General features: G+C 33.2%; 1 protein-coding gene across 3 annotated transcripts in view; it reads right to left on the bottom strand.

Annotated features, from left to right (window-relative positions):
* The window catches only part of MGAT4C (MGAT4 family member C), a 738,623-nt gene that overhangs the window by 627,457 nt on the left and 84,683 nt on the right, over positions 1-26,483 (bottom strand). The window contains exons 2-3 of one of the 3 annotated variants that reach the window (XM_040491285.1): positions 13,591-13,636; positions 11,750-11,782 (exon numbers count right to left, since the gene is read on the bottom strand). The exons of 1 other annotated variant lie outside the window; for it this stretch is intronic. The gene's annotated coding sequence lies outside the window, so the exon portion shown is untranslated. The remainder of the gene's footprint in view (positions 1-11,749; positions 11,783-13,590; positions 13,637-26,483) is intronic. One more of the 3 variants, XM_040491286.1, reaches the window with a different exon arrangement.

The following is a 26,483-nucleotide window of genomic DNA, read 5'->3' as shown; positions in this document are numbered from 1 at the left end:
AATTCTAAAAAAACAGAAACTAATATGGAAACATATATATTACAGTATTTTTCTTTAATTTTCTTTCTTCACATATTATGGATTCTTTTTAGTCTGTACATACAAATCTAGTTCATTCTTTTTATAGGCACAGGTATTAAATGTGTGTACACACACACACACACACACACACAGGTAAATATATATATATATCCCCCTTCTAAAATTTGGTAATATAATCAATATTTTCTACCATTTGATTTCATAAGTAGAATATTGTTCCATATACATGGCTCATCTTTAAATGACTATGTATTATTCCATTAAATCAACATGACTGAATCAGTATTCTATTGTCTTATTCATGTACATTTAGATTTCTAATTTTGTGTTACAGAATATATCTAATGATCAGCTATATAAAAACAGATTTATCAAATTACGTCACTTTCTTATTGACCATTGTTAAAATTATTTTTCTCAAATTATGCATGATTTTTTTAAAAGATGAAATATGGTGGTATCTTTGTTCAGGTTTCATTTCAGTGGTGATGCCTTTAGTTTTCAGCATTAAATAATAATGCTTATTTTTTAGAGATTTTCCTTATAAATTTAAGAAAATACATTTCTCCTACTAATGTATTCAGATGTTTTTATTTGAAAATGTGCATTAAATTTGATAAATATCTTTTGGCATCTATAAAAGTGATTTTTAATCCTTTAATTGGTCAATGTATAAATTAATAAATAATAAATGAATAAATAAATAAATATGCCTGATGTACATTCTACTTGGAAATTATACATTATTTTTATAATTTTCTGAACATGCAGTAACCTGAGAAGGCATAGAAATGATACATATAAAACACTGTCATAAAGTATGTCAAAAATATTTCATTGAAGAATGTTTATCATGAAGAATAACTATTAGGATAATGATATCAAATGAATTTACCAAGGAAGAATAAAATGGAAAGCTGAAGCCTGGAAAACATACATAGATAATGAATGAAGGGGAAAAGATTTTCTGACCAGAGAGAACACCAGGAAAAAAGTGTCATATGGTACTCATTCACTCACCAATCATTCAGTTCACCTGTCATCTATTTCTGCATTAATTTTTTCATTTATGGATTCATTCACTAAGTTACTGAGTCCTACTTTGCAAAAACTGCTGTGATCTACTGTGTTCTATGATAGGAGGAGAGAATAAAAGGTAATCCCAACAAAAATACAAAAAAAAAAAATATCTTTTTGGCATACCAAATAATTTTAGTTATGGTAGAAGCAAACTATAGAAAGTACACATAGTGAGTACACATAGTGAACAAAATAATAATTAGAATTAAGACTGTCTCATCTTTTGATATATTTGAGGAATGACTATAAAGTTGTAAGAACTCAACTATAAGTCACAGGACAGTTAAACGCATTATATTGGTGTCAAATCTTGTATAATTATACATAACAATTTTTAGTTGATTTTTAACATTTATTCATCTTTAAGAGACAGAGAGACAGAGCATGAGCAGGGAGGGGAGAAGGAGACACAGAATCTGAAGCAGGCTCCAGGCTCTGAGCTGTCAGCACAGAGCCCGACACGGGGCTCAAACTCACAAACTGCGAGATCATGACCTGAGCCAACGTTGGACACTCAACTGACTGAGCCACCCAGATGCCCCTATACATAATAATTTCTAAGCAGCTCCTCAAATTAAAGAAAATACAAAAATAGTACTAAAATAATACGTTTTAATTGATTTAGAGATGTATCACTCACATATAAAATATTTTACAGAATTGACCTTATTCCTTTTTGGTATGTGTGTCAATATAAAGGCATGAGAGAAGTAAGTGAGTATCACAGAACCACATTTCAAAATTTAGGCTCTTAGGTATTATTTCTGTGTTTATTTATTTTCCTCAATATTTACTCCACATATATCCACAAACATCTCTTCCCTTTACTTTACTTCCCTTTACTTCCCTTTAACATGAAAATAACATGATGAGGCACTAGGTTACCTAGACTTCCAGTAGAAACACCATTATGTTAGCATAACTTTGCCCACAAACTTGGGTAATACTTTAGATTTATCTGATGTCATAAGTCAATATCAACTTTAGGCTATTATTCTGGTTTATGAATGCTTAAAGTTTACTAGTAATGACACCTGAATTTCAAGAGAGAAAATACTGACCTTTATAAAAAACATACTTTCAAATCACATGGTTTTAATGTGTTTCTGATAGAGAAACAGTGAATAAAACTGGATTCTGTATTTTTATTTCTTTGTTTCAATGTATCCAACTGAAGGTAATTGATTCATGTATAACCTAACAACTATTGTTTTGGGCAGATAACAACATAACATGTTAGTATGCTGAATTCTGTTTGTTGCCATTATAAAAACAAATTCTAGTGATTTTCTAAAACATATGACATAAACTGCCTCCTAATTACCAATAACATTTGTAAACCAACATTAATCTGGTAGAGGAGGTACTCATAGACATAAAACAGGACAACATGTGCCAAATTAAATTAAATAAATGTGAAAATTGAGAAACTATTTTGATAAACAGGATGCAGTCTAATTTTGTTTTTAGAGAGTAACTTACTCTCTGCTTCAAAGTTGTCTCTGCCTGATATTATCTTTTTGATTCTTCTTGTTGGCATACATTAATCCTTCAAAGCAAATGTGACAAAATATAAATTATCTCATCTTGTTTGGCAACTTGCCCTTGCAAAAAAGCGAGTAACGTTAAAATAAAAATCAGTTATAGAAGGGCAAATATACCAGCATGCCAGATCTATCCAGCTTTAACAATTCCTCTACTTCCTGAAAAATGAAAGAGGTAAACTCATCTAGAAGTTATGAATAGCTTACAAATCAATTTATATGTCATTGTACTATGTAAAGTTTGTAAAAAGAAAAAAAAGGAAAAAGAAAGAAAAATGGATTTAATCTACTTGAATGCTATGTGCAATGGATGTCCTATTCCTCTGATAAGTGGTAGCTGTCAACTGATGACAGATATATGCCTTGTAATAGTGACATACCAATTACCATGAAAAAGATAATGTCTGGTATATTTGAAAGTTAAGTCCAGAATATGATGAGGCCCTCGGTTACCTAGACTTCCAGTAGAAACACCATTATGTTAGCATTGGGAATGTGGACAAATCTCTTGTCCATTAAATGTGCAGATAATGCGTCTCATTTCTTAGCAGTATATAGTATATTCTGAGCTGTTTTCATTGTTATGGTGATAGAATTATATTGTCCAATACCTAAGATGCATTTGCACTAATCATTTCATGGTTTTTTACCATTTGTGACAAACAGAATTTGCAGCAGAATTGTTAGGAAATAATAGCACTATCATTGGCTCCAAGATGTAAACAAAATCAACTCATTTGCTCTCTTTTTGGTCAACCAACCTCCTCTGGAGGATTAAACAATTTACAAAAGTAAACAAACTAGTAATTATAATTTCACAATAATCCTTGCTCAGAAAGAAAAGTTTGAAACAAATCTAATAAATTACAATGAAGCACCCAGAGCCCATCCTTAAATGGCTTATATAAGAGTATTAAAAGTGAAAATTCAGGACTATAATGCCAGTAGTTTAAAATATTCACACTGGAGAAAAAAACAAGGATTCTTATTAAAATCTAATGTCCCCTCACTCTAAACCCTAACCCTTTTGTTCCTTTTCCATGACTAAAAATTCTGATAATGTTCTGAATTGTAACTTGCCAGGCAATTATTATCATCAAAATTTGAAGAGGTAGATTATACTGTCAGAAATGTACAGCATATCCCATTAGTCTCAATTAATAATTGTGTCCTGATAAGCATTTTTAAAAGCCCCAAATGCTAAATTATGGGGTTATCTGAGGGACAAAACTCATCTCTTGGAAAGCCATTCATTTATAAAAATGTTTTTAATGAAATGATACAAAATAACATGAAAAATCAGCTGAAGCATGAAATAAGAGAAACAAAAGTACCAGAAATTTAAAAAAAGTCGTGAAGGTGAACCTCAGTAACTGTACAACTTAATGGAGCTCTAATCCTATGGATTTACAAAAGTATGAATAGCATGAACATTCTGATGATTTTGCAAACACTACATCAAATTCTGGAATATGCTTGTTTCAGTAATGTCTTTACTTCCTGGCTTACTATTAGGGGGCTTGATGTAAATTCTTGCTATTTAGATTATAACATTTTATATTCTTTTCTCTCACAACATTTTTTTCTCCTTCCATTCTTTCTTAAGTTTATCTAAACCAGTGGTTCTCAACCAGGAGTGATTTGGCTTCCAGAGAAAAATTTGGAAATGTCCAGAAACAGTTTTGGTAGTCACAAGTGGGCAGATTATGTACCATTGACATCTGGTAGAACAGGGCAGGGATGCCGGTAAACTATTAACAATACACAGAGAAACTCCCCACAACAAAAATTATCTGGCCCCAAATGTCAGTAGGGCTGCTCTGAGGAATCTTGGCCTAAACCATAATGGTAAAACAAACTCTGTAACCAGTTCATTTTTCATCCATTTTCTCAAGGAAAAAATGCTCTCAATATTTCATACTTCTTGTTCTGGTTATCTACTACTGTGTAGCAGTTTAAAATCATGACCTAAAATAATGGCATCACTTATTTTGTTCATGAATCCAACTTTGAATGCGCTCAGCTAGTTGGTCTCTCCTGACTTAATATTTTCTCTAAATTTGACTTAAAGTTAAATATTTCCTTTTTTAACTCTCTTGCTTTGTCTCTCTACATGGTATACTTAAGATAGCTAGATAGCAACAACATGGATAAATATGGAGGTTATATATACACTGCTAAGATAAATAAGTCGGTCAGGGAAAGACATATGCCATATGATTTCACTCATGTGTGAAATTTAAGAAATAAAACAAAGAAAAAAAAGAGACACACTAAAACACAGATTCTTCACTATAGAAACCACCTGATAGTTACCACAGGGAAGGTGGGTAGGGAGAAGGGTGAATTAGATGATTGAGATTAACAGTACACTTATCATGATGAACACTGAGTAATGTATAGAATTGTTGAACCACTATATTGTACACCTGAAACTAATATAACACTGTATGTTAACTATACTGAAATTAAAAATCAAAGATAGCTAGATTTCTTGCTTGCTGAAGTCTCCCAAAGCAAATGTCCCTAGAGAGATTTACAAAAGCCACATGACCTTTTTAAATCTAGCCTTAGACAGAGCAATGCAATATCACTTCTTCTGAAGTTTATTCATTGAGGCAGTCACAAAGGCCACCAAGGTCCAAGGAAAGTGAACACAGACTTGACCTGATAGAAGTGTCAAAGAAATCTGTGACATGTTTTAAACTACAGAGTGCTTTATATGTTATATTTCCTTTGAAGTACTGCTCTAATTAGGTCCTATTAATATCAACATTTATATTTTCTAAGATTTAGTTTTTTCCTGTCATGATCTAGCTCCCCACTCTCTTTTGTCTCATTTCAAAGTATGACTCAATCATCTGTCCAAAAAGAATTCATGATGACTTTTCTGTATCAGGAGCAAAAGGAAAAACAAAAGGAATAAAAGATATGGCTCATGACCTTAAGGCACTCATTAGTTAGTGAAGGAAATTCTAAACTATGAAACACAATTCTGTTTTTGCTTAGTCACCAATACAAAATAAATGAATCATTTATAAAGAAATTCAACTTGACAATTAAAATGAATCCCCTCAGTCACATCAAGGACACAGATGGTTGGGAGTTGGAAAATAAAGCCAGAATATTTAAAGACTTCTTTGGAGAAAGTTGAACAGTAAGTTGTATGCTTTGTCCACCCCCATAATCCCTCCTACATTCACACTTCAAAAAGTAGAGGGTAAAACTAATACAAAGTCAGGAAAAGAAATTTTAACAGGCCAATAAAGGGATCGGGTATATTTCACTGAAGCGGGAGTGACGTTGACATGGTTCTTGATTCATGCTTGAAAAAGCTAAAATGGAATAGTGCAAAGTTGCAGGGGCACAATCACACCACTTGCCCTAAAAATAGGTTAAAGAATGCAAGAACCTAAAGTACCAGGGATGCGTCTAGCAATAGGAGCACTGGCCTGTCATTTAAAATGGCATCTTGTCCAAAACGATGACCTTCCAAGCCTTAGCCAAGGCTGCTGGTATGCGCTACACTGGTGTGTGAGGGTTACCTTGACAAAGCATAATGGAGGAAGACCTTGCTCATACCCAGGAAGGGAGCTAGCAACAAAAGAGCCACAGGAATGATCCATAAGAACAAAAAAAAAAATTTGACAGAATCAATGCATCTGTCCCAGAAGGCATGAATTCATTTTTAAAATGCTCTTATCTGCTTTCTTCTCCTCCCTCTTTTTTGATCATGGAGACTTAAGAGTCCTTAGCTAAATAGCTGAGTTGGTTGAGGAAATGCTAGCCAGGAAAGAATGAAGAATCATTGCTCTGTTTTATATTACAGGGTCCCTAAGGAGAAAGGGAAAATATCTGACTTTAAATTAGGGTCAGCATTTTATTATTATGTGGGGTTAGTCAATTCAATTTTACCTAATTGGAATTGTGTTTTTGTCTTAAAGTGACCACAAGGTATTTGATAACATAAGACTGATCAAAATTTTAATAGTAAAAATAAAAGCAAAACAAACAGACACCATGGGGCCTGCCAGAGGATTCTAAATATATTCTCTCAATTGTGCAAGTCCATTCTACTGAAAACATAGAGCATGCCATGCTTTATTGGCATCTTCCATTGTGTATTTTAAAAGAGTAGATATAAAGATGTTATGACATTTAGTGTGGGTAGAATCATTAGCATAGATATTATTAATCTAATATAATTCAGTGAAAGAAAGAACCATGGATAATATTTATTTCCATGGTCTTTCTAAACCACCCCATATATTAACTGTGTACATCTTAAATTAAGCAAATATCAACATAAATAACAAGGACAGTAAATAGAAGAATATTATGGATGGGTGAGCATGTTAGCACATTGCAGTCATTGTTTAGTAATAGTTCTCTTCTCCCACCAGCTATCTCAAGAGCTAGAGAAAGAAGGACAACAGTGGGAGGAAGGGTGATGTGAACTGTGCATACCAGGAAACAAGCAGGGTGTAAACTGAAAGAGAGGGAACACTAGCACTGCCGTAGATCATATAAGATTCTATGCAAGCAGCTTCTCCGAAGATCTTAAAAGACACTGAAGAACAGAGCCAGTGTCCTTAGAACAGTTAAACATCTGACACTGAGGTCAAGTCTTTAGATGACAACAAAAGACTGAATACTTGTAATTCTGCTATTGGATCTTTTCTTGTAATTAACTTACTTCCTGAAAATTAAACACACGTGCACACATGCACACACACATTCACATTGTAAAAAATATGTATCTAAATGCTTCATTTTCCCATTTTTGACAAATACTGTGCAAAGTCTAGATCTTGGTCACACACAAAAAAATGGATTCAGTTAACATACTATTATTAAGACCACCTCAGAGAATGATCTGCAAGTCCCAAAGTATCATATACCACCAAGTCAATATGTTTAGGGGATTAATCGAGAATCAATCTCAAAACAATGTATTTTTTAAAAAGTGGATACATTAACAAATGTTATTGAAGAAAATCTAAGTCTCAAACCATGACATAGGGATTGTTTCCTATTCCTGTCTCAGTTTGCTTTATTCTGTTCCCTTAGCATAGCAAATAAGGACAAAAGCAGTAACCTAACTTGGATTCCTCACACAGCCCTATATCAATCTGTCTGACTAATCATATAAGGGACTCAGATTTTATAGACCTGAGTCATATGTCTGTCACTCCTTCTGGTATTGGGGGTTATGAAGGGATGGGAGCTGGGTCCCCACTAATTGATATACATGTAATGAATTGAGTTATTTTAGTGAGAGAAAAATGGCATGCATATGAAAAACATAGGTCCACCATATTCCTGTACATGCTAAACTCAGGGATCCTCCTGCTTATTATTCCTCCTTCTTGAGTAGAATATGAAGACCATAGGTACTACACTGAGGTTGAAGTAATGATGTACACTGATACCCCAACATAGTGTTCATTCAGTAATTTATATAACAATTGGCCAAGAGAGTTGATTCTTACTACTCTTTGAATTTTGTGAATACAAAAATATTAATGTTGCCAGGTTCATCACTGCTCCTTTTATATTCATAATTACACATTTATCAAATTATTATTTTAATTTTTTAATTCTTGGAATTTGATAAAAATAAAATGTAACAACTAAAGTAAAGTTCACTGGTAAATATGCAAGAAGCATGTCATTAAATTTCTTACCTCTGAAAATATTTCTGAAATTGCATGTTTGCAAGTTGAGTATGTGTATGTCTTAACTTACTTAGGGAACAATTAAAAGAGGAAAGCAAAAGAGAGTCAAGGCAGTTTCTTTGCGTTTTTAGAAAAATAAGGCTCCTGTATAAGCACATGTAAGTTTTTCCTTTATCTGGATATGTTCTACAGAATACCCATGAATTGTAAACTGTGCTTTTTAAGATGCTGAAAAATCCAAGTCTGAATGAAAATGCATTTTCATAGATTTTTACTACACGTAATTTTTTAACAATAGGAAATACTTTCATTGTCATTAATAATGATTCAAATTTTAAGGGGAAATTAGCTTCCAAACAATTAATCATTCTTTGTAAATCTTTATTTTGTGATATGTAAAGTGCAAGATGCAAGATGCAACAATCTTTAATGACTTCTTTGACACTATTGTTCCTACCCAAATTGTGAAGTTTCATGTAGCTAAATATTGACAGAATTATAGCATCCTAATAACTTTCTTTAAAATGAATCTTTATTCATTAATAAGCATTTCAAAAACTGGCTAGTTTAATGCTTTAAATTCGTTACTATCACTTCCAGAACTATCTTATGGATCATCCACTTTCTCTGATCTAAAACTTTATAAGGAATGTTTAAGCATTAGTTGTACACATACACTGATTATAATGCATATAATATGTCTTACATATATCATAATCAATGTATTTATATGTATATAAAACAATGCAAGATATTACAATGTAATAAACATATGTATATATGGCGTGTGTGTGTGTGTGTGTGTGTGTGTGTGTGTGTGTGTGTGTGTGTATCCATAATGGCTCAAATTTCCCCACCATATATGTAATATCAACAGTCACAAATTAATTTGTTTATGTGACTTCAGAAAGAAAATAAGTTGTGCTAATTTTGGGAAATAGAGTTTGCTTCGGTGAAATGTCATCTTAACAATATTAACATAAGTTATTTGTCAAATTATTAAAAGTTTAAAAATCAACACTGACTTTTAAAAGATCTTGATAGCATTATTGTGTTAATGAAGACAAGTGACTTAAAATTCAAGTTTTATGGGGCACCTGAGTGGCTCAGTGAGTTGAGCATCTGACTTTGGCTGGGGCATTATCTCACAGCTGGTGAGTTTGAGCCCCATATCAGGCTCACTGCTGTCAGCTCAAAGCCCTCTTTGGCTTTTCTGCCCCTGTCTCTGCTGCTTCGACACTTGTATTCTTTCTGTCAAAAATAAATAAATCTTAAAAAAAAATGAAAATAATTCAAGTTTTCTGGATGTTGTGACCATTATCTCCTACTCTATAGAATTATATACTATAAAAGATGAGATTGAGGGTATGCAAGATTTTCTTTTTTTTCCCCCATTTTCTAAGAAATGAGAAGCTATCTGAAAATTGATAATTACTTAATTGGTTTTCCATTGGTTGTTTACTAGTTCTCAGGGAACTTAAATTGGGTATAAGTAGTAATGATTTTGAGTTAGACTAGATTAGACAAAAGACTTCACAAGAAATTGAACAGACACAGAGACTAAAATCCTCAACACTCCATTCTTATTCTGTGTACTCACTTGCAAACAACTGTGTTTAAAATACTTTAGAAAATAGTATGGCTTTCTTTTTAACTAATTAATTATTTTTTTGAGAGACAGAGAGAGAGCAGGATAAGGGCAGAGAGAGGGACAGAGAGAATCCCAAGCAGGCTCTGCACTGTCAGCACAGAGCCTGATGTGGGGCTAGAACTCACAAATCACAAGATCATGACCCAAGCTGAAATCAAGAGTTGAACGCTTAACTGACTGAGCCACCCAGGTACCCCTGACTTTCTAATACAATGACGAAGAACTCTGGAATCTCAAAACAAGCTATCTACCAAAGTTAAAACAGATGCTAAGTTGCATCATGGTTGTATTTTTTCCTACATGTTTAGGAATTAACCATTTGTTTTATTTCTATGAAGAAATAAGATAGAAAACATCTGAATAGTTGAGAAAACACAATCACACTCCAAAACTTTCACAGAAGAATGTTAATGACTAAAAATTACAGATCTTTCTCTAATCAACACTAGAGAATATACTCCTATAGATGTTCATCTCAAAATTTCATGACAAAAACATAATTTATCACTGGACAATATCCAGTTTAAAGCACCTGAATTTTGAGTGAGATCATCTCATGATAAACTACACCTTCCTCTCACAATTTTAAACTAAATGTACCAAATTAGATCATAAGGAAGTAACATGAACACACATGATCTTCATTTTCCATAGCAAAACTTTCACTAACTTAAGACATGACACTATAAAGGATCTCAATATCCAGACAGCAGATGAGATAGAAATCCAAAACTATAAGTTACTCATCTAAAAAAATGTCTGTGTAAATTTATAGTTGACAATATGATAGTTCATAATATATTTTATATGTCTGAATTGCTTCTGGATTCACCGGCCTGGAAAAAAATGCGTCAGTCTACATTAAACAAAAATACTTCATTTCTTTTGTTAGACAAAGGGAACTATGGAATTATATCTTTTCTTTTTTTGGCTATAAATTCTAGCAAAACAATCATTTTTAGAGCTTAGGTTAGTAAATCATTGGTGTGTGTGTGTGCATATGCAATATATAAATAAGAATTAAATATATACATATTTATATATATATACATATATATGTATATATGTGTATATATATATACACACACATATTTTTCTTAGAAAGGAAATTAAGATTGCCTGTAATTCTATCTCCTGGAGTTTGTCATTGTTTCCCCATATCTTATTACAAAAAACAAACCAAAACCAACTGTGTGTGTGTGCACACTCTCCCTTCCAATAGCTTTCTAAATTGCATTGATATGTATGATATCTAACAATCAATCTAATTTTATTATAATTAAATGAAACATAATGGATAAGTAAGTACCATCTTGAATTGGTAGTTCTAGCTAATTACTGGTGATTTTAAATTAACTTGAAAATGTAAAAGTACAGTTAAAAGGTATAAAATTCTAAATAATTCTGACAAAAGTAATCCTGAGTCAAAATATTTTAATATTCATAAAAGATTGCCAAGGTCACAAAGTATATTTTTTATTTGGAGTAAAATGCTGTGGCCTACCTGTAAAAACTATAATTTAAGTTATATTTTAACCTACTCTTAATTAAAATTATTGAAAGGTTCCATTGCAATTACATCTCCAAATTTATATTTCTTTATTTTTATGTCTCTCAAATGCTTGAACCCTGTTTTCATCTTTGATGGCATTAAATTCAAGTTCTTCCACTTTAGCAGCCTAAGTGCCTAAAACAAATGAAGTCTCAACACATAAAATTTGACTCACAGTTTCAAAATAGTATGTAGAACTTACCCATCCAAGAAGGATGCAACAGCAGCTGAGAAGCTGTCAAGGAGAAAAATGCCAGAAGGATTAATAAATCATATTGCTATAATATGACGATGAGAATTATAAACAGCTATGTAAAATTAGGTTGCTAGCAGTCAGATGGCTTGGCTTCTTTTAGCCTTGCTAGTAGAGTGGCATACATTTATCTTCTGCTATGCACTGGTAAGTAGTTGGCAAGCTTGGGATATATAAACATTACTTAAAGACATTATGATTGGCTTGCATCCAGAAATGTCCTCTGACATTACCATTAGCTATCAAAGATCTCAAATATTACTGGAGATGTTTGAAGAGGCAAAGGAAAGCCAGAAGTCAAAGAAAGACAAAAATAGTAAGAAAAATAGAGTGGATAACTAGGAATAAAATAGGTACATTTACTGATATAAGGTAAACAAATTTATAAATGATATATTCAAAACAAATGTATTTAAATGATATATTTAAGACGAATTAATGTCAACCGAAGGTGTATACTGTTGGTAAGAAAGAGTGATTTAGTACATTAAAACAGAAGAGAAAGAATTATATAAAACCAAGGCTTACTGAGTACTCTTTTTATTTTTTATTGTTTTAATGTTTCTTACAAATAGAAACTAATCTTCCTGATGTGTTTTCCCTGTTATACATGAAAGAAGGTATGGAGTTATTCTACTGTCATTATCTGTGACCCTATTAAAAAAGCCAACGAACAAAAACTGACACAACCACCAGGAACAAAAAAAGAAAGAAATAAAATAAAACTAAGAAAAAATAAAGTTAAAAAAAAAACCACTTAATTGTCAATCCACTCACAATTAACTAAAGCTTAAGACAAAGTCAAACAGTAACTTAGGTATGATGTATCACATTTGGTTTGCTGATTTAACAATGCTCACACAATTAAGGTAGTTTATTGATAAATACATTTCATCAAAACAAGAGTTAACCATATTAATAAAATATTTCCAAAAAAAGGGTATGAGAAATGAGATGTTTTTACAAGTGTCATAAATGAGGGAGTTTTGGATTTTAGTCCATTAACATGATTCTACCTTGCATTCCTAAATTGATAATTCTTTTACATGAACACATATTTTAAATATAGTCAAGAAGCAAGGAAATTAAGATTGCATATAATTCTACCTCCTGGAATTAGTCATTATTAATATGTGGTTCTACATGCTTCTGGTCTTTTCCCCGTGTTTTATTACCAAAACCAAAACCAAAACAAACCAAATTCTCTTTCCACACTAAATTTTCAGTTATGGTAAAATAAATGTAACATTTTAATTTTTAAACCAAGCCAAACCAAAACAAAACCTCTCTTGCCAAATATAACACATAAGGATATAAGGAATGAATGTTCAGTATAATCTCACTCAATAAATTAGCTGCATGTTATACCAGATTTTTATGCACGTTCCAATGTGTTTTAACATTGTTATCTAATAAACAAATATATTTGTACAGATGGCTGTAGTTATAAAGCACACTATATTCAAACTCACTTTTTTTGTCTTAACACTATATCTTAGATACTTCAATATCCATTCAAACACATCAAATTATGTACTGTTTACATATTGTAATAAAAGGACAAGGATGATTAAATGTAATTTTTGGCAATAGAACAATTGGTAATAGAATAATGCACTTTAGCAAGAATTTTCAATTATTAGTTTTTATAGTTAAAACAAGACTAAATTGGTTTTGCAAGAAAACAAGGAGAAAGACCTTAAGGAAAATTTATGTCAGGAGCAATTTGCAATGATAGATGTTATCATTAAGAAAATAAAATTGTGTAAGTAAGGAAGCCAAGCACTTACTCAGCAGAAGGCAGGTCTATCAGGTTTGATCCTGAATAGAATACAGCTGAAAGTGAATATTAGGAGATTAATTCTAAAGTAGATTTTCCTAAGTTGATGTTAAGAAGTACAAGAAGTCATTTGCCAAAATCAAGAGTCACAGCACTTGAAACATAGGAGCTATTCCAGTGTTTCCGTTGTTGAATTTTCATCTCAACCGATTTATTTTTGTCAATTTTATTAACCAAAATTTGTATTAAAATTACCATGTTAGAAGGATTCAAGAGGATAACATACACTTGAAAAATAAAAGTTTAACCTCATATGAAAAGCCCTGAAAAGATGCTACACATCACTTCAGCTATCCAGTATCCATGAAAGAATTCCCCAAAATGACAGTGGAGTTTCTGTATTAGTTTTTCCTCAGGTGTTGCCTTCGGTTTTCTTTGTAATTTAAAATATTCGGGCTATACATACTTCAATAGCTGGCATGCTATTGTTGTTCCTAATAGCACCTTTAGAAATGACATGCTTTTGCTGTTCAACCAGAATTTGTAAAAATAAATTACCTCTCAATTTTTTGAGATTAATCATGATATAGTTTCTTTGTTAAATCTTAGGTGATTGAAAAATAAATCACATGTGCCATAAATATCCTTTGAACCACAAGGATTGCAAATTGACATTACAGTGTGGATTTTTCATCTTGACAGATTATCGTAGGGGCCAACTTGCCCCAGATTTTCTTTAGAGAAGAACAAGATAAATCTGATCAAACACAAAGAATAAAACAAGTACTTGTTTATTATTGCAAGGAAACCCACTGTGAATCAGTTTCTTATGAGATATATTCCAATTCTACTGGATGGGTTGAAAATTTCAACCATAAAAATTAGTAAGAATTTTGGTCTTTTCAAAGGGTCAGAATGAAGGGACTTGACTTAATGAAACAATTGTAACTAATCTGTTCTAAGAGTAGGATAACAAATAAACCAAGAAGAAAATTATACGTAACCTTTTCCAGGGCACAGATTTAAAAAAAACATATTTTTCAATGTTAATTTGATTAATAGTGAATGCTTCTGCTAGTAAAAATCTCAATGCTATATAATCTATGCTTGTTTTGTCAGGATAGTAGCAAGAGAAAACAAATCACTCTATTCTCAAATGTTTGGCCCAAGAAATAGTATCACTGTTCAAATATGTGATATGCTGCCACAACAAAGGTAAGATGGGCAATTTCAATCTCTGTAAAAGTACAGAAAAAGTCAGAGAAAAAGTCCTGTTGAGTTTGCAGAATACCTATATCCCAATAAAGGTAAACTTCAGCAAAATACTATTTTGCTTTTGGAGTAAGAATTAGGTTTCTGCATTTGCTATGGTCAGAAAATGTCTTAGGGACGGGAAATTAAAATAGCATATCAAAGGAAACATAGAAAAGGTGAAACAGATGGTAAGTTAGGAATTATGGTTATGATCCTCCTCTCCCTTTTTAAAAGTACTTTTATTGTACCAGATAATATTTAATAAGCTATTATTGTATAGTATTATGCTTATGCTTCAGTTATGTTCCTCTCCTCCACAGCAGTCCCACAAAGTTGTTTTTATCCATTTCACTTTAGATATGGGAAAACTGAGGAAAAGAGAAATATAGTAATTTGCTTTCAGTCCAGTAACTAGTGAGTATTAGAGTCAGAAGTGAATTGATATTATCTGACTCTAGTGAGGCTGTTCTTTTGATTTCTGGATAGGTAATCATGATAACTATGTGCATAGAACTTTTCAAGTTCCTAAGAAATTTTCATACCTGCGATCTCATTTTCCCCTTATAACCTTATATTCTATCTGTTGGATGGCTGCTATTCTGTATAATAGAGACACAAAAATGTGTCTGGCTTCGAGTAGTAATTTTAGGAGTAGTCCAGGGTTCATGGTAAGATCATCTGAAGCTCCTGTTGCAATTGTATCACCTAATCAGGCTTCTCCTACTGCCCTGTGGAATTTTTTTTCCCCCAAGAACACACTCAAATTTCCTGCATGGAAATGTGTATCTCAGAGTCTGTTTTCGGGTACCCTAGCCTAAAACAAGAGTTACAATATTGAACCAATCTTTTGAGTCTTTAGCTAAATCTTTCCAATTTCTAATATTCTCTATTTTCTTTTTCTCAGTACTTTTTTTCATTTATTTATGCAACCCATGAAGCATATTTATTTTGTATATTCAGTTTTGATATTCTGTCACATTTCTGGAGACTCTAGCTAATGTGGCACCTTATTTCTTTGGAAGTTTTGTGATTTTTTATTATAAATGTGCATTTCTTAAATTTTTACTTGTGGGAATTATTTGCGGCTTGGACTAAAGACAGTGTTTTGTTTTGTTTTGTTTTTCAGAGAAAATTTGCACTTATTTCTGCCTGGCGATTGGGGGCTATTCCAGTGTAGGACCATTTTAAAGTATAGTGTTGCATTAAAGTCTTTCACATCACATAATTAGGTAAATTCAGGCTATAATACAATATAAGGGTTGGTTTTTTAGCTAGAAGGATTTTCTGTCCCTCTTATTCATCACTAGGATTTAAGATAGGAATGTCTTCTTGTAAAACCCTCAGCGAATGTACATTTATATATTTTTTGCACTTACATCAAGGAACTGGCCAATTTGGTGGACCCAGCTTCATGATGAGATTATAATCTTTTAGCCTTCCTAATTTAAGAAAGTACTTGACTGGGGCGCCTGGGTGGCGCAGTCGGTTGAGCGTCTGACTTCAGCTCAGGTCACGATCTCGCGGTCTGTGAGTTCGAGCCCCGCATCAGGCTCTGGGCTGATGGCTCAGAGTTGGAGCCTGTTTCCAATTCTGTGTCTCCCTCTCTCTCTGCCCCTCCCCGTTCATGCTCTGTCTCTCTCTGTCCCAAAAATAAATAAACGTTGAAAAAATAAATAAATAAAAAAAAGAAAGTACTTGACTTATCTCTCTATTTTCTATGCTCTGTAAATCTACGAAAACTGAAACCCAAGTTCACTGGGATCTGCAACTGCTTTCAACATGGAAGCTAGTACCAGCTATTACTTATTACTTCCCGTTTTCTCCTTTCATTTGGTTTTGCCTCAGAGTATTCCTTACTTTCTATCCAGCCCCTCAATATACATTTAAATATGTTAATCTATTCAGCATTTATAATTTTCCCCCAAAGAGAGGGGCATAAAACCCATTCTGCCATAAGCAGAAATGTAAATCTTTCCCTCTAATCTTCATCAAGTATTTTAACCTTTAACATGTGGTCCTTTTTTTTCCCCCCGAGGCCAGCCAGCTGAGATAAGTGAAAACAGAGACCTAAAAGCAGAGATCGTAAATCTTTGGTTTTTATTTTAATAAGAGCTAGGTTACTGATGTAACAGACAAGGCATTGGAAGAATAGAAACATTAAATCACTCTTCACCCTCACTAGAATAATAAGAATAATTACTCCCTTTGGTAGAGAAAAATGTTGAACAATGTGTTGGAGAGAATCCTTTAGACCTTGGTAGGACCTAAGGAGAAGTTTTATGCACTGTCTTTTCTACTCTTAAATCACTAAAAATTAAAGGGGGTATTTACAGAAACTGCTAAACGGTTTGGAGATCCACGAATAAAGGATTTATTTACCCTAATCCTTTCCAGGACAATGGAAAATATCCTTTTAGGATTCCCTAGTAAGCCAGGTAAAACTGGAGCAAAAGGGCTGAGATGTCTCTTTGCTGTTGAAGAGGGAGAAGATTCAAGAAAGCCACAGCAAGTCTCATGTGGTCCCTGAGTAACAGGAGAAAGCACAACATGAATTCCTTTTTGCCTCTGATAACAAGACACTTGGCTGAGAGAGAGAAAGCAAGCAGATGTTGAAGGGATCCGTGGTCATGATGAGAGGAAATTATAACAAAGAGCAGCGTAAGGATGTGTGTCAAGAAACCAGGTGGGAATACAAAAACTTCAGCAGATGCCAATGTGGTGGGGACATGGGGCATGATTGTACATTGCAACAGATGTCGGTCTAGGACAAAGGAAGGATGAAATCCAGATGCCTTACCATCTGATATTATTGAATTGTATAAACATTTCAGAAATTAAACCAATCCAGGAAGAACAGAAGGAGGAGGGGGAAAGGCAATTTTGATTTCCCTGAATTAAAACCTAAGCCTGAAAATACATTCAAGCAAATGAATTTACTTAGAATTGATTCAGTTACCTTTTTTTTTTTTTTTTTTTTTTTTTTTTTTTTGCTACCAAGCAGAATGGGAACTCAAAATCTAACTGTGGTTATAAGGAAAAAATAATAATAAAAGTTAAAATAATTACATACTGTCATCACTTGAATTTTAGAGCCTGAGAATATATAACCATAAAACATTCTCTTGATCTCCACAGGAAGAAAGTAATGCTCAATTGTGTAAAATATTTGACAACTAAATTAGGACAGAAACATGTTACTAATTGATAACCCTGCAAGTGCAGCCCAAGAGTGGCAAGAATGGAAAATCAAATGGAAGGTGAGAAAGTTGAAATAGTATAAATGAAAGAAACAAAAACATACACACAAAAATTCCTTGAAAAGCTGGTTATGAAAGGATAGCAGGAAACAAAAGACAGTTAAAAGTCATAGCTAAAGTGATACATGAGGTCAGGTCAAGGCTTTCTTGCTTTATTTAAGTTTGTAGGCACTAAAACACATTTGACTGATCACAGAGAATATGTGGTAGAAATGAAGATGCTGAGATGCAGGAGACAGAGAGCTGGAAATACACTGGGGACAAAGAAGCACACATGGAAGAGGTTGGATTTGGATTGGAGTAGCACTTTCTTCATGGTCATGAGAAGGCTGGCGGACAGCAGGTTAACTTTTAGATCTGGTAGCCAATGATTAAGTAGTTACTGTATGATGTATTCTCTCTGGTAGGAAGTGAAGCCATGTACTGAGATTAGTAGAGAGGAGAAAGAAGTAATAAAATATTTAAGTAGAGCGGCAAAAATGTCATTTTATCGTGGGAATAAGCAGAGTTAACTTTCTGGGGAAACAGTTTCTTGAATGCATTATGGAAAGCCCACTTGAGTTTGGTGAATGTGAAACTATAATACCTCCAATTTACTGTTTGATGCTTATTTGTTGGAATACAGGCATAGAGAGGGATTCGTCCATAGTTGCAGTCTTGACAGGTGTGTATGAGATTAGAACAAGAGAGTCAAGAATAGTTTTTAAAAGAGTTAGAGTAAATATGACATGACCAAAAAGAAGCTGGATGTGGAGGAAAAATGTGAAAGTAGAAGGCAACTCATCAGCAGTAACACAACTGGAACTCACTGAAGTTGCTTGACATGACGGTAGCTGTTAGATGGTCAGCTGATGAAATTAAGTAATTTGAAACAAGTAACTAGGAGATGTACAACTGTCCAGCCTCATAAACTGAAGAGGGAAGACAGAAAGCAAACCACAGAGTTTGAATCAAACGATCAAAAGAGGGAGTAGAGTCAGGAAGCAAGGGAGAGTTCTAATTATAAGAAACCTGTGTCGGATAGATTTTATTTAATTTTCAGGCAAACGGAAGTATCTTTGAACATAGAAAAATATCTCTTTTTTGAAATGGGCTTCTCTGTACAAAACCAATCACAGGAAATAGTCAAATAGAGACTGGATAAGTATTAGTTATATTGTGAAGAGACTTCAAGTTATAAAAGATTAGATTATATCATCTTTGATCTCTTCCTAGTCCAAGATATCTTCTGAATCTTCATTATCCATCCCCTATCCATATTTTTTTCTCTCAAGTTTAACCATTAGAAAAATTGACCTCAACCTCTTCCTTGAATGTCTCTCCCACTGTCTTGTTCTCACTTAAATCTGGCTCCTTCCTGAAGATACTGCTTCTTCTGCAGACTTAATAAGCCTGGGACTCAAAGTAGGATAAGTGCCTTTTCTGTATTCATTATCCTATTCCACATGATTGAGTCTCCTTTCTCTATAAAACACCCCCTTGGGGCGCCTGGGTGCCTCAACTGGTTGAGCATTCGACTTTTGATTTTGGTTCAGGTAAGGATCCCAGAGTTATGGGATTGAACCCCACGTTGGCTCCATGCTAATCATAGAGCCTGCTTAAAATTCTCTCTCTCTCTCTCTCTCTCTCTCTCTCTCTCTCTCTCTCTCTCCCTCCACCCCTCTCTCCCTCTCATGCTCTCTCTCTGTAAAATAAAAAAACAAACAAATATGCCTCTGGCTGCTCTCCCTGCCCCCCCTCCCCAGTCATCTCCCTTTGTTTTTTGAATGTTAGCTCTTGGCTCACTGCAACTCTCTCCAACACTACTTTTTCAGCAGTGAATTCAAAGTCCAAAGTCTAAGACCTAGACCTTTCCATTCTTCTTCTCAACCATCTTTTTGATGGTTAACTTCAGAATTCACTTCAGTGATCATACCCATGACTTTGTTACTAATCACTATTACTCTCCCCAAATCTCAATTTCAAGCATGCCATACTACAGTGTTCTATCTTTCCAGCTCAATCCTTCTGAAAGCCCAACTCCAACGATGAATTGAAACCAGTGAGATCTTACCATTTTTCCTTATCTCTCACCCCTCATCCAACACTCACACTTCTCTTACTATCAAGCTTAAATTTAATTGCTGTTACAAAATCTCTCACTTAAATGCAACATCAACTCCTTTCTTTTCTGTCCTATTTGCTTTCTCTCTTAGCTAACCCATAATTATGGCTAAATTCAAATCTCCAAGAGCTGTACATCTAAGCCTGCACTGCTGTACCAGCCTGGAGGGAACTCCCAACCATCTGGACTAGCTATAAACTCAAGAGCACTAACTCATACTGTATTTCTATAGTCCATTCACTCTTTTACTGTTCTATTAGATGTTGTTGTACTAGGTCCTTTTTTGCCTCAAACTTCTCAGTTACCACTGTCAGCTTGTGACCATTCTTCCTATTTCATTAAACAAAATAAAGCAGTCAGAAGAGAAATTCCACCCACCATCTTCCCCTGACATCTATTTTCCTGCATTTGTATTTGAATACTCTAACTTCTCTTCCACCATCAGGATGGACTGCATTCCAACTAAATACAGGTTTTCCATTGTGTACACTCTCGTATCTCCATTTTCTTTCCCAAGGATATTGCTGCAGCAATTCCTTTTTTATTCCTTTAATTATCAAATATTCCCCATCAACTGGAACATAACCCATCAGCATCAAAATAACATGAAGTTATGTTGTTCATCTTATAAAGAGAAATAATACTGATACCACTTCTTATAGCTATCACCTCATTCTTGTTACTTTAATTATAAAGCAAAACTCCTTGAAATAGCTATTTTTTTTTTAATTTTTTTTTCAACGTTTATTTATTTTTGGGACAGAGAGAAACAGAGCATGAACGGGGGACGGGCAGAGAGAGAGGGAGACACAGAATCGGAAACAGGCTCCAGGCTCTGAGCCATCAGCCCAGAGCCCGACGCGGGGCTCGAACTCACAGATAGCGAGATCGTGACCTGGCTGAAGTCGGACGCTTAACTGACTGCGCCACCCAGGCGCCCCCAGCTGTCTATTTTTTTATTCTTTGAATGTCTTTCTTCCTATTTTCTCTGAAGCCCACTATCATCAAATATTTATTGCCACAACTCCAACAAAACTGCTCATTTTGTGATCACTATTAATTGCCACACTGCTAAGTCCAATGCTAAATTCAGTCCTTACATTTTTTGCTGTATCAGAACCAGGTGGCATCATAGACTATTCTAACTTAAAATACTTTCTTCACTTGGCCTCTTTTCTTAAAAAACAAACAAACAAAACAACAAAAAGCAAAAACAAACACAAGCCTGGTTTTCCTTCCACTTTGCTGGATATCTTTCCTCAGTTGGTTTTTTGTTCGTTTGTTTGTTTTGTTTTGCTTTTAAAATTATCTAACACCTAAATATTAAGGAACCCTGAGGTTCAATCTTTGAACCATGTGCTTGTATTGATTCCCCTAAGTGACTTTACTGAAAAGTCAACTGATACTTATTTTCTTTCTCAACATGAATGTTAATATCTTCAACTCGATCTGTAAAACCATTTATAATCTGATTTCCTGTTCCATCAAGAGCTCATCTACCTCAACACTTCCTATTCCTCCTCCATAATTTTCAAACCTGCCAGCTACACACCCACATTAAAGTCTCTGCCCTTTCTGTTCCCTTTGCCTTGGATGCTCTTCCCACACAAATCTGCATTTCCTTTAGATCTTTATTTTTAAAAATCACATTTTCAGGGAGACATTGTGGCCTACCATAACTAGAATTTTTTCCCCTCTCCTGCACTTAATACCTCCCTACCTTGTCACTTTTTTTTTTCTTTAGCACTTACCACTGCTTAATATAAGGGATACTTTTCACTGATTCTTTATTTTTTGTTTCCCCACTAGAATAAATGTCTTCATGAAGGCAGGTGTTTATTGTCTGTTTTGTTTACTATGGATCACAGAGATTGTACACTTAGCAGATGCTCAATAAATATTTGTTGAATAAATAAATGAATAATATCACTCATTCTATTTTATAATCAGCGTCAAGTATGAATTTCAATATATATTAATCAAACTTTTACAAGGAGTGTGTTATATTTTTAAATTCTGTTACTGCTTTTAGAAGTCAGGTTCTATAGCCATAAAATTTCAGGCTTGATTACTAATAGAATTAGTGTTAAGAATATGATACCTACCTTTGTGGATCTCAATTGTAAAAAAAAAATAATAATAAGATGAAACTTATTCATTAGGACTTTCAAGCAGATGGCAGGTGACTTCCAATGTGCCACAAAACTAGCTGATCTTTAGAGTTCTTACCTCCAAAAATGAAGAGGTTAAGATAAAGTATTGTGGAAGCTCTTTCATTATAAAATTTTATCAAATGTCTATCCAATCTAACACAGAAGGGGAGAAGATAAAATTAAGAAATTATGCTCAATTTCGTATTAAACAAAGGTTTCTATGTATAAGGTAGCAAGAGAGATACTTGGTGCCTAGTAAACATTCAACAAGTGTCAGTTATTATTGTCATCATGGTAGCTCTATTAATCTCCTTCAGATGGATTAGGGGGAAAAAAGCAACAAACACTTTTAATTCAGCTACGCTCCCTGTATAAGCATACACAAAATAAATCTTATGTTTGAGGCAAAAATCTTTTGGAAAATAAATAACCTATGAAAGGTATAAACCTAAGTACAAAGCAAACATTTGCAAATGATTGTACTCTTTTTCAATATGCTAGTATAATCACAAGTCTATACTTTATCATGGTTAGAGAGTAAACTTCCACATTTAAATACATATTTTTGAATCCAACTTTAAATTTAGTCAGTAGTATTATAATAGCATTGTATGGTGATCATGATAGTAGTGATGAGTAGAGAGCATAACATACACACTTGATAAAGCACTATGCTGTACAGCTAAGACCAAGGTAATACTGTGTGTCAACTATTCTTCAATATAAATAAATAAAAGTAAAAATACAATCAATAAAAGTATGTATTTTCAGATAAAAAAATTTAAAACATTTATTCTTTTAATAACATTAAAATTTATAGTCTATATTCTGATTTTTCCATAAACTTAAATATAGATATTTCTCTAAATTGAAGGAGTCCATTCATGATATAATATTCCTTATGAATTATCCATAGCTAAAAAGCTCTAAGGACAATAATAAGCACCGATTTTCCTTCCTTTTTTTTTAATGTTTATTACTTTTTGAGAGAGGGTGAATGTGAGTAGGGGAGGGGCAGAAAGAGAGGGACACAGAGTATCTGAAGCTGGCTACACACTAACTTGAGAGAGTCCGATGTGGGGCTTGAACTCACAAACCATAAGATCATGACCTGAGCTGAAGTACAACCCATAACCAACTGAGCCACTCAGGTGCCCCAAGAAGCACCAATTTTTACCCCAAATTCCAAAATTGTTAACTGATACACAATAATTATTTTTGAAGGTATTTGAAGCAAAATGTTCAATCTCATTTTAGTAAGAGCCCTTTATTATTTCAATCCCTTTCCAAATTATTTCAGATAATTTTGAAAACTGTGTTCCAACTCATATAAAGGTCCAACTCATAGAAACAGAGAATGGCTGGTTACCAGGGGCCGGGGAGCAGGAAAATGGGATTGGTAAAAGGGTACAGACTTCTAGTACAAAATTTTAAAGTAAAATTAAAGAAAAGGTTTCTGCAAAAATGAATTTTTATCTGAAAAAAACTGAAAGACCAAATATAAGCTTCTACTAACCAGAAATAAAATAAATGATGTATTTATTACGATAGAATTAAATTTAAAAAATGCGTATTTTGAAATTTTAATACTCCCCCCACCTGGTTTCCTATTTTATGTGCATGAGTATATCTGCACAGTGGATCTTCCAAAGTATTTTGCCTATATAATGGAAAGCCAATGCACATTTTATTAACATTCCTGTATTAGGCTTCTAAGCTTTTAGAAGTTTTCAGAAAAACCTCAGTCTTGATGGTCTTCCATAGAACAATGTTCCTGCAAAAAGATACATCAGTCTGGTTTTATTCTTGATCGCCTTAAGGCAAAACAAGTAATTTTAACAATATGTTTGGAATTTATTATTTGGATCCACACAGTTCTTGAGTGATGTTATTTAAAATAGTTTCATAATATATTTTAACATTTGATTTTATTTTAGGTTGTTTTAAGTTACCATGTATAGAACTTTCATAAAAATGTATGATCTCTTTTTGTCTTCTGAAATTCTAAAACATACTTCTCTTCATAATAAAAACACTTTGCTTACTTTTTGCCTAACAGTAACTAAACAAACAAAACACAAAAATTGAATAAATAAAAAAACAAAACAAAACTACTGCAATGAGTTTCCCTAAAATGTGACCGTCAAACTTCTGTCTTGCTATTGGGTTATGTATTGGGTTATGTTTTAGAAATATTAAGTTAAAAACTAGAAAGTCAGTGTGCTTTACTGGTACTATTTAAAATACCCCAAAAGTAAACAATGTTTGAACGTTGTGCTGCATAATTGGCAAGATTCAAAATAAAACTTTCTTTTAAGTCAGGGTACAAAATGAGAATCTAGGAATAGTCCTTGAACCTATGCACAGAAAGTATGCAGGAAATTTTCAGAAATTTACTAGATACAAAAGTGGCTTTGCCTGTGTACAATGATTCATCTTAATTTTATTCCTACACAACTGCCTGAGGTTCTCATGTCATTTAAGGGCTCTTCCAATCCAGAGATTCTGTTTTTCAATAAAATGTCCCTTCAGATCACTAAATATAATAGGGAACCAACCATGAACAAGAGGATTGACTGAATTCTTTCATAGTTTTTCAACTCTATATTTAAAAGTAAGCCAGTATAATGGCTTCAATTAAAATTTTTCCTATATCCAATTTTAACAAAATGATCTTCACATATTTGAATATATACACTTACTTAATTTTGTGAGGTATATTCATTTACTTTGGCATTGATAATTAACACATGCAGTTACTATCTTTTTCTCCTTAGTCATCTCATGTACTTATCCTGAGTTTATTCTTATCCATGTTTATTCATATTCATGTCTAGGCTTAAGGTTATTCAGGATTCACATATTATTTATCTCAAATGGTACACTCTCTTGTATGAATTTTCTGAATCCTACAAAAGCATAATAAATACAGGTTGACTAAACCCAACTGAGAACACATGTCTCTTGGCAAGCCTTACCGGCAGATTATAGCATTTATCAATAAATTCTTCCTTTCCTCCAAGTTCCTGCCAAGGCATAGTATTTATAGAGTTTACTTCCATAAGGAATTGATATTAAACATAGATATTTGACTTCATTTAACCAATGGAAAAGCGATGGGATGCCATTTCTGAATTGAAGCCTTAAAGAGTGGCATTATGAGTTTCTGATTCCAACTCGTTCCTTAAAAATGCCATACCATACTTAGCCATTGTTGCTTCAGCCAAACTACCAGAATGAAAACACATGGATCAATAGTCTCTCATCCAGTTTAGTTCAGAATATCCTAGCTGAGAGTAGCTGACCTACATGTAGACCACTAAGGCTTAAATAAATAATTATTTTAAGCCATTGAGGTTCTGGGAAGGTTGTTTATTATGTAACATTACCCCAGAAGAAAACTAATATTCCCTAGCATAGAAAATGAGCATTTATTCAGAGGCTTTAATGAGATTATAAGAAGTACAGACAGAAAGTAACCACTTCAGGAGGATATTAATAGTAAAAACAGCATTATATCTTATCTTCCAATCTAAGTAAATAATGATATAAACAGTAAACAGGTGATGAATTATTCTCAAAATCAATGCTGTGAAACATTAAAGATATTTTAAAATGTCTCAAAGACTGAAAGGTGTAACATTTTATAGATATATAGTTTAACATATAAGGGAAGAGCTCAATTATAGCCAATATAAACATTTTATATAAATTATAGAATTATATATAATTATAATTAATACATAAAATTATTTGTATAATTGATATCATTGTATTAATAATATGTAATATTTTATATAAACCGATGTCATTCTCAGATCACTTTCTGGCTTCCATTTAGATTCCATGAGTACTATATAGAGTTAATACAAGAAATAATTCATCATGAAGAAATAGAAAAATAGCCATGTAGCATAACTTTTAAAATTTTAATAGTAGAGGTGTGCTATATACAAAGAAAACATATTATTCAAATATATATTGCCTGAATAGTAACACATATATCAGTGATTTAATAATTTATGTTGTGAATGCGTTCTATGTTTGAAGAGCAAATATGTCTCAGAAGATGAGCTTTCCCTTGAAGATATTATTTCACATTTGATGTAATGGTTGGGAATTGTTGCCACAAAAT

The sequence above is a fragment of the Herpailurus yagouaroundi genome, unplaced genomic scaffold (genome assembly GCF_014898765.1).
Source record: "Herpailurus yagouaroundi ecotype Mexico unplaced genomic scaffold, PumYag 182, whole genome shotgun sequence".
Classification (NCBI taxonomy): domain Eukaryota; kingdom Metazoa; phylum Chordata; class Mammalia; order Carnivora; family Felidae; genus Herpailurus; species Herpailurus yagouaroundi.
This window is presented reverse-complemented; position numbering and strand designations above follow the sequence as displayed.